The 9,324-nt window shown below is 39.8% G+C and overlaps 1 pseudogene; it reads left to right on the top strand.

Moving 5' to 3' along the window:
- Nucleotides 1-8,165: 8,165 nt before the first annotated feature.
- On the top strand, nt 8,166-8,242 carry LOC139957813 (U2 spliceosomal RNA; annotated as a pseudogene).
- The last annotated feature ends 1,082 nt before the right edge of the window (nt 8,243-9,324 follow it).

The raw sequence follows: 9,324 nt of genomic DNA on the forward strand, positions 1-9,324 counted from the left end.
AATATATATATATATATATATATATATATATATATATATAATTATATATATATATATATATACTGTAGGTATGTATATATATATATATATTTATATATATATATATATATGTATATATATATATATATAAATATATATATATATATATATATATATATATATATATATATATATATGTATATTAGTCATACCACCTGCTACACATTCAATATATATATAGAGGGTGTAGCAAGTGGTATGACTGATATACTGTATATATCAGTCGTACCACTTGCTACACATCGCATCCAATATATATATATATATATATATATAAGTATATATATAGATATATATATATATATATATATATATATATTTCCTGTATTATTTTCCTGTATTATAATATTAACCGTCCAGCCTTTGAGAATCACATAGGACTACCGTGGCAATGGAAGTAATACTTATACTACAATCACTATAATGTAGGTATAATGTCTGAACGACTTGTGATTTACAATACTTTCCTTTGTCATTGACTTGGTTATTCACATGGTTACAGGCTTGATGTGACTTGTTTGATTGTCAAATCCCTTTTTGGATCTCTGTTATCTTAATCTCAAGCCTACACCAAGTCGCATAGTGTATACTTTGTTTATTTATGGATTTTATGTGTGTTTTGGATAAACAATGCAGAATATGAATTGCATTCTATAATCGGCCCCATAGGATTAACAAATTTCAGGATTGGCATGTATCCTGCTTTAAGCAGTCATTCACTCAGATCAGTTTCAGGATAAACTCCAATAGATATTACCTATATAGGGGAGATGAGCCAGACATTTTCCAGATTCGCAGCATATCTTGGGGTAGGGTTGACAAGGGTTAGATCCCCAAAGCGTCAAGCAATAGTTGTTTTATGCAGTTTGGTAGTACGCTGCATCATATGGGTGAACTAGAAAGACACTCACCACAGAGTTGTTATGGAAAACCTCCTTGCACTCACTGCCTTGATATAACATGAATTGTCCAAACAGAACATCTAATATATTGTTGAGGCTTACATCACTAAATATATGACTGGAACGGTATGTAAAGCTTATTACATTTTGTACTTGATATTATTACATCACGCTAACTTATGCTGCAATACTTTCCTTTAATTTATCCATTTTCTGCGTCAATTGTACATGTTTACTGCCTTGTAACAGTCTTATATTTTAACTCAGAAACAAATTTGGATTGCATTTTCTGCTCTATATAATGTGCAATGAAATATTGATGACTTTGACACAAATATGCAAGCTTCGTTGTTATTTTTTCCTCTGAAGTACTTCCGAAGACAACAATTTGATTTCAGAAGAATGGTGCTGCTCGGATTACTGCCTGAAAGACCCACATTATTACTCTGACCACAGACTATTCCTAGTAGCAGATAAAGATGCTACAAGTCTTATTGAAAAAAAAGATCGAAAATGCTCAGTTTGCACAATGACATCTTTCTAGTATTTCATTTGCGATTCCATGCCGAAGGCAAGATGAATATGTGCGATGGTGATAGCTTGTGTGTCTACATAGGTGCAGGCCTATGTGTGTTACACCTTTGGTTTATAAACGCTGACTTAAAACCATAGATGCTTGTTGAATCCACCTTAGTGATCATAAGAACCATATTTTTTTTTCATAGAGACCCAAATATCATTTGAGTTTAAACTAAATAAAGGTCAAGATATAGAAACCCGGTAAACATGGTAGTCAAAGCTTGCATGAACTACATCCTTGTTATGTAGATCCAATTCATCTGGAAAAGTTAATATAGAAGCCTCAAAATCCTGTAAACATTGCAACTCAAAAGTGAAGCTTGCATGAACTTTTGTGGAGATCAAAGGTCATTTGGGGTCACCAGGGAGTCAAAGTGTGTAAACCTCGTAAACATGATATCTCAAGAAGGAAAGCTTGGATCAATCTCGCATTTCGTGTGAAGGAGTACCACATTGAGTTTAAAATCCCTATTGTTTTTGGTGCAGGTCCAAGTCTATTTGGGGTCACTAGAGGTCAAATTGTGAAATCGTTGTAAACACGATAACTCAAGAAGGGAAGGATGGACGAATCTCATATTTAGTATGTAGTTGGTACACGTTCAGTACAAGATTTTATTGAGGTCAAAGGTCATTTGGAGTCACCAGACGCCAAATTGTTGAAACATTGTTTTATAAGCTACCGTATCTCCCACATACCAGCTGATACGAAACTATACGAATAGGAGGCTATTGTCAATTGGAAATGAGCTTATGGGCATCCGTAGAATCTAAAACTGAAAAGAACCAACTCGCATTGTCTTCAAAAGCCTTATTTTGCGTGCAGAAAGGCGTACTTTGTAGTACAGCAGTTCTATTGGACGTTTTCCGTCTATCGGGTTGGATGTAGTTTCGTTGTGACCAGGCAGCGTTAATGAAACTTAATAGTTCGTCTAGTTAGATTTTTTGCTATGACCATTCTCAATGCGAAATATTGGTTTGGCAGTGAGTTCACGAACTTTTGTCTGCATCGGCTGTTGATCTCAATTTGTGTAATCTCTTCCACCAGTTTCAGCGTAACGTTCGACTTTCGTCACGTTTATGATTATGGGACAACTTGCATACTAACCTGGCTAGGCCCGTGAGCAATTTTATGTTGTCTAGGCCAGCGACGGTTGGGTAGAACAGGGTGCAACGTGAATAATACCAGCCAGAATCAGTGGCGGAGATAGGGGGTATTGGTCAGGAGGGGCGAGAACGGTCTATGGGGGCGCTTTCGACACTATCTAAGCGGAGCGCCACCACTGGTTGGGAAAGAGAAATTTTTTGAGTAAAGATACTCCCTAGATCGCCGGAAATTACCCTTTCCGGGCCTGGCTAATTTGCGGCGATCAACGAAGAATAAATAGGTGTCATCGTCAAATTACATCAACAAAATGTGACAAATGTCAGTAAGTAGATGAGAGAGCAATAAAAAAGTCAATAATCACGCATAAGTAAAAAGTGGTAAAGAGCTGAAAAGGGCGCCAGCAGTCCATTTGAGTCCGTCGGGGAGGGGGGGGGGCATCCGCCCCTGACTCTATGGACGCTCCGCCACTGGTCAGAATACCAATACACTTAAGATGGCAAAACATCTCCTTAAATATTTCATTAAGGCATTTTCCTACTGGCTATCAGTCATAATTCGCAAAGTATTGGACAATTTGAGGAGTTTTGAGACAAGCTTACGTAGCACCATGTATCTGCCGAACAGGCTTGTTCATAGAAAGTATTTATGTTGTAGATCTGTACTTCGGAGACTTAAACAACAATCATAGGCCTACTGGCAAGTGTAATTTGGCGAATAGATTTTTAGCCACGGTCGCCAAATAGTGAGTACTTTTAAAAATATGTGTCGAGGCCTGAAAACCTTCAAAACATGAAGTAGAAATCATGGACACTTTTCATACATGGTATATGGATTTGCCATATTGAGTACAAGGATCCTATTGCCTGTGAGGTCAATCTCCTACAGGTCACCAGAGGTCAACTCTGAAGAACCTTTTACATGATATCTAACGATGAAATCGTGGACCTCTAATACTTGGTGTGTGGATTCATAACAATTTTTTTATTGTTTTTGGTGGAGGTGTGTATAGCCACGTATACAGTCGACTGACCTGAGTTTATCATGCCATAACGGTATTGTAACAGCTAGTTCTGGTTATACTAACAAGCAGAAGTCTAGTGCATTGAAGTCATCGAAACCTCAATGCATTTTGCATTCTGGTCTATAAACGGAGAGGTGCTGTCCTGGAGGAATAAGGCCGACTTTTTTTACCCAAAAAAATATATGGACGTCAAATGGTGCATTCATAGGCATATTTAAACTAATTTAGGGCTAAACAAGTAGGTCAAACGTACGATTTTGCTAATAAATACTTGTGTGAGTTCTAAAAAATTGGAAGGGGTATGTGATGTCGAAAAAAAAGGAGGGATGTGTAACATACTTGAATAGGAGAATATGTATTGCTATGCACCCTCAACAGCTGATCGTTACATAAACCTCGTTTTGCTAATCCGCTATCTTGTGTGTAGGACCTCTTATTTCCAGACCCAATATATTACAGGATGTACACCCGTAGTAGTGGTCTTATCCTTTCCCGGCTAAATGGGCAACCCACTGCACTAATGTCAAGTTTTCATCCATCATACTATCTTAGTGTGGTGTTTAGTAAACACAAATGATCATGGATTGTTGGACTTTAGTAGCTTTGAAGATGATTCCTCTATGTCCTAGCCTCCTAGGTTCTCAAGCTTTTTCTATCCATGGACCCCTTGATATAAACTGAAATGTTTGGAGGACCCCCGGACAGTGACCGACGGCCTGGGGGAGGGGTATACGGGGAGGGGGTTTCCCCCTCCCCTTTTTGAATTCTTTTCAATATTTGAGGGTTAGATGCGAAATGGTGCATTATTTTGTGACTTTTGAAGTAAATTTATGTTCAAGAATTTATGTTTAGAAATGCATTTTTTCTGGGCATGGAATGCAGTTTTCCTAGGCCTGCAAGTATTGCTAGGCATAGGCCTACTTGCAAATTCTTACTTTCAAATTATATATTTCCCAATTAAATTTTAATTTGTTGTTGTCAGATACAAACTGGTTGATTCTGCATGAGGTCAGGAGAATTATTGGTTTCTTTGTCAGAGATAGCTGCAAATGGCACCGTTTTTTTTTTGTCAAATCCAAGTTAGTTATAACTTTTCCTCCACCAAATTTCAGCTCAGTCATCAATTATGTACCACCAGTCTTTTTAACCATACTAGTCTTCCCCCTGGAACCAACCCGCCCATATAGTCCTGCGGGACTAGGTGGGCATAGGCAAAAATCTGATTTGATCTGTGCTACTGCCGTTCATCTTTGTTACATCGAAATGAAAAATTGTAAGTGTATATAGTCTTGGAAATTACCAAAGTGGGCTACTATTGAACTCCAGTCCTCGTTCAGTGCATTGCTCAATAGCTTCCTGGTGATTCTGTAATCAAAGTCTTTATTTTTGAGACTTAAAAACGCATAATGAATATAACAAACGGAACTATAACAGGCGCGTATCCAGTGGGGGGTGTTGGGGGCGCGCGCCCCCCGGGTAAGAAAAAGAGGAGAGAAAAAAAAGAGAAGAAAAAAGGAAAAAAAGAGGGGAAAAAAGGAAAAAAGAGGGGAAAGAAGAGGAGGAGGAGCAGAGGAAGGAAGGGAAAAGAAAAAGAAGAAGGAGAGAAAAGAAAAGAAAAGAAAAGGAGGGAGTAGAAGATAAACGCCAAGACACCGGGAAGAGAAAGAGGAACAGTGACATCATTACAGCGCTTAACCCTATTATATACATATGACCGGGTAGCCAGTGACGGATGGAGGATTTCGGAAGGGGCGTGCGCCTCACCCTACCCCTTACACCGACAACTCCATTTTTTACGTTTCCATTTTTCCTCTCTCACTAATGTATCTATATATATACCATATATGGTATACCATAACGCGTGTGTGTGTATGGACGCCTTAAACAATTGTGCTATGAAACCAACTGTGGCTGGTCTCGAACTCGACCGAGTCGTCGGGGAACATGACGCATTTCGGGAATGGGGCGAGCGCCGCCCCCCCCCCCCCCGAGCATATTTTTTTTATGATATCGCTAGTAAATTCGAAATAGAAAATGCTTAGATGCAACTTACAAGGCATGGGAAGTGTCATTTCCATCGATCTGGGAGGCATTTTCGGCCAAAATTTTCTTGTACGCTTCGTGCCAACTCGTGGTGGCGCTACGCTTAGATAGTTTGCCTGCAGGCTTCGCCCCTCCCTTGGCAAATTATTCACTACGCGTCTGTTCGAATTTGTAAAGCAAACAGCAGATATCACATCATATCAGTGAGCATGAAAATGGCGTTCCAGGATGAACAGCCTCAAAACTGTCTATGTGTGTAGTCAAAGGCGAATGAGCCAAATTTGATTTGGGAGCTGTAACGACTTGCCCGAAAAATATAACCAACATTTTCGCGCGCTCCGGGCGCGTTCAACATGTTAATGTCAATATCATATATGCAAGCATCGGTTATTACATCGCATGCCATCGTGTACCGTACGGTCACTGAAAGTTGCGCAGTATACCGCGAGATGCTCATATAAACAACGAATTGTCCTATGTAGATGGAGAAAGAGCATGGAGGTCCAATTATGTCAAAACTCTCTTTTACATTAGTAATGGTGAATTAGTCGGCCAAGCTTAGAACTTTATTTTAATTACCAAGGAGATAATTTTTAAACTATTCATTTCCTTTAGCTACATCATTGCATTTTGTTTCTTTCAGTATAGGTGCCCGAAAAATTCTCAGCATATTGCCCGAATTTTCAGAAAGAAATATTTCGTTAGCCCCCCCCCCCGCCTCCTTGACCTATGAGTGTAGTGTTCGTTTTCGGAAATATCTGGTATATTTTTCATTTCCTTCAACGAAGTTTTATAATAGCCGTTATAGGAGGTTTCAATATTTGTACACCAATAAATTAACTGTGTCTGAATTTTCGAAAATTTCCTGACCAACATTCTTCATCATACTTCCCTCTACTCGTGCAATTTTGACCAGTCTGTTAGGGGTTCAAGGAGGTTTTTCTATATTGGTTGTCCATAGATGAAATTTTTTGCAACATTATGGGTATGTTTTGAAGTGAGTTTAATCACGAGAAATGTGAATTTTGAAATTCTGCACAAAAAATGGGCTGTCGGGTATTGTGGGCCGCGACGTAGAATCACCTACAAAAAGCAATGATCCACAGGAGATGCGATGAGGTCGAACATGATGTGTGACTGGTGACAATCTTCAAAAAGGTTATGGATGGGAAAAAAACTATTGGGAAATACTTGGTTCTCAGGCAAAAGTGTACATCTGGTTGGTCATTTTCAAGCCCGAGAAGTGTCATTTCCGGTGATCTGGGGGGTATCAAAACCAGAAATTTTCTGGTACGCTGCGCGCCAACCGATGGTGGCGCTCCGCTTAGATAGTAATTCGCCCCCCCCCCCCGGGTTATAAAATCCTAGATACGCCCCTGTATAAGAAAACATTGGAAAAAATAATATGGCCAACAAATGTAAGAAACCTAGCTCTTGGATTCCAGTCCTTATTCTGCTCAAGAGTCAGTGGCTCCTTGAGCCTGTACATCAGAGACCAGTTTTTGTACGTTTGGTTTCACCTTTGTTACGGCCATCCGTAAGTCATTATGAATTGTGAGTTTGTTCCGGAACTTAGTTTTCATGTGCACAACGGCACAGAAAGTAGATTCTGTCAAGTATGTAGTTGCGAAAAGGATTATTGCTTTCTCCAAAGCGATCTTCGTTAAATTTGGGGCAATCAATGCTCCTTCAGCAATCCAGAATTTAGCATAGCCATGCCTTTCCAAATATCTTCTTTTGACGATCGAGGATTGAATTTCGATGAGTTCCTCCGCATCAGGAACATCCACCCTTCTTTTTTACGGACCCCCTGCGGACCCCTTTGCCATCACGGACCCCCAAACAGTGGCGTAGGAAGATACTTTTGAGTGAGGGGGCTGAAGACTGATGGCCGGCCTGGGGGAGGGGTCTAAGGGGAGGGGTGTCCCCCTCCCCTTTGGAATTTTTTGGCATTTCCAGGTGGCCTCAGATGCAATTTGGTGCAATTTAGCACACTTCAACCCACCCACTCCATTTTGTATATAATTTTGCATTTTCACCTGGCCTTAGATGCAATTTGGTGCTCCAAATGAGCTTTTTCCTCATTTGGAAATGGAAAAGGGGTTTTCTGACTTGCGAAGCGGGGGGGGGGGGCGGAATGATACTTCCGCCGCTCCATATTTTTCACTGGGGGCTGGCGCCCCCCAGCCCCCGGTTCCTACGCCCTTGCCCCCAAATAAATTACACGGGCCCCCTAGGGGTCCTCGGACCCCAGTTTGAGTAACCTGGCTCTATGTGATGTATGAAAACTTGCCGAAGTGTACAAAAGCTTTTACAAGAAGATGACTCTTGGCCAAAACCTGTACCCAGAGAAATTTAAATATTTAATATACATAGGCACGTTGCGACGAAATATCAGGTTGTGTTATGCGTGAACCAGGTTGCCTCATCTGTTCGCTAACGGCACGTTTCCGAAGCAAATCTTCCAAAAGTAAAGATCGCTTCTCGGCCTTTTGGCTAAGATCATGTGTAGTATCTGTTCCCTTTCGAGGGGAATGGTGATGCACACTCGACGATGATCACACAGTCACAGTCCCGATGCAAGGGGCCTGGGGTTGAGAGCGGATCAGTCGTTCGGTAGTTTGGTTTTCGTGCCCAGGTTCTTTCCTAGGCGACTTTTTCTCAAAAAGTAATATGTTCGCTAACGGTACGTTCTATAAGAGTGTGTTATTAAAACCTCATTCGCCCAAGATATATGAAGTTGTTCTTCGTCTTTGTCACTCCATTATGGCATCCGCCGCCGGATCAATCTACAGTATGGTACATAAATGTCAGCTTGTCAGAAAATAGTTTGTTTTAGCATTTTCAGCATATTTCAGCAAGTAGCGTTTACCTCCGTAGAAGGCAAAGTGTAAATATTTGTCCTTATAACGTTTTCGCATTAATGTTGCAAGGTCCTTAGATGCTCCCAATTTGTAAAACATGTTCTTCGTCCAAAAAACAAAAACGAGACATGATAATGATGTCATTGTGTCATTTTTGTATTTCCTCAAAGTTTATAACATTAAAGTACCAAGCTATGAAGCCTGTTCTATGATTACACACAATTCTTTATATCCTCGTAGTTTATATCATATAAGTAGGGCCAAGCTTTGTTCTAAGTCGTAAAGATAAACAAATAATTCTAAGCAATAATGATGACGCCATCAGTCACCTGACTTACAAGAATTTTTCGTCACCTCAAACAGACAGGTACGGTACCAAATGAAACAAAAAAAAAATCCTTTTACTCTTAATCACAAATATACACCAAAAAAAATCTAAGAAATAATGAAGATGTCACCCAGTCAGGTGGCTTAGATATGATGATCTATATGTTTATTTTCATATATAATACTGGTGCCAAACTTGACAAACAATAAATATTAACAAGGCATATCAATGACGCCACTGTGCGATTTAGGACGATTCTATTTTGGTTATCTCATATCCCTTCATGTAATATATAGGGAGATAAGATAATTTACTTCACCTAACATCATAAATGTCAGGAAGTATGTAAATGGGTCAGTGATTGCTTGAGTGTGTGTGTGAGCAAAGAAAGGGAGTCATGCTGAAAAAAAAGTCCGATCAAGTTCAAACTGGTTGGGTAGGTG

This window comes from Apostichopus japonicus, chromosome 2 (genome assembly GCF_037975245.1).
Source record: "Apostichopus japonicus isolate 1M-3 chromosome 2, ASM3797524v1, whole genome shotgun sequence".
In the NCBI taxonomy this organism is placed as follows: Eukaryota; Metazoa; Echinodermata; class Holothuroidea; order Aspidochirotida; family Stichopodidae; genus Apostichopus; species Apostichopus japonicus.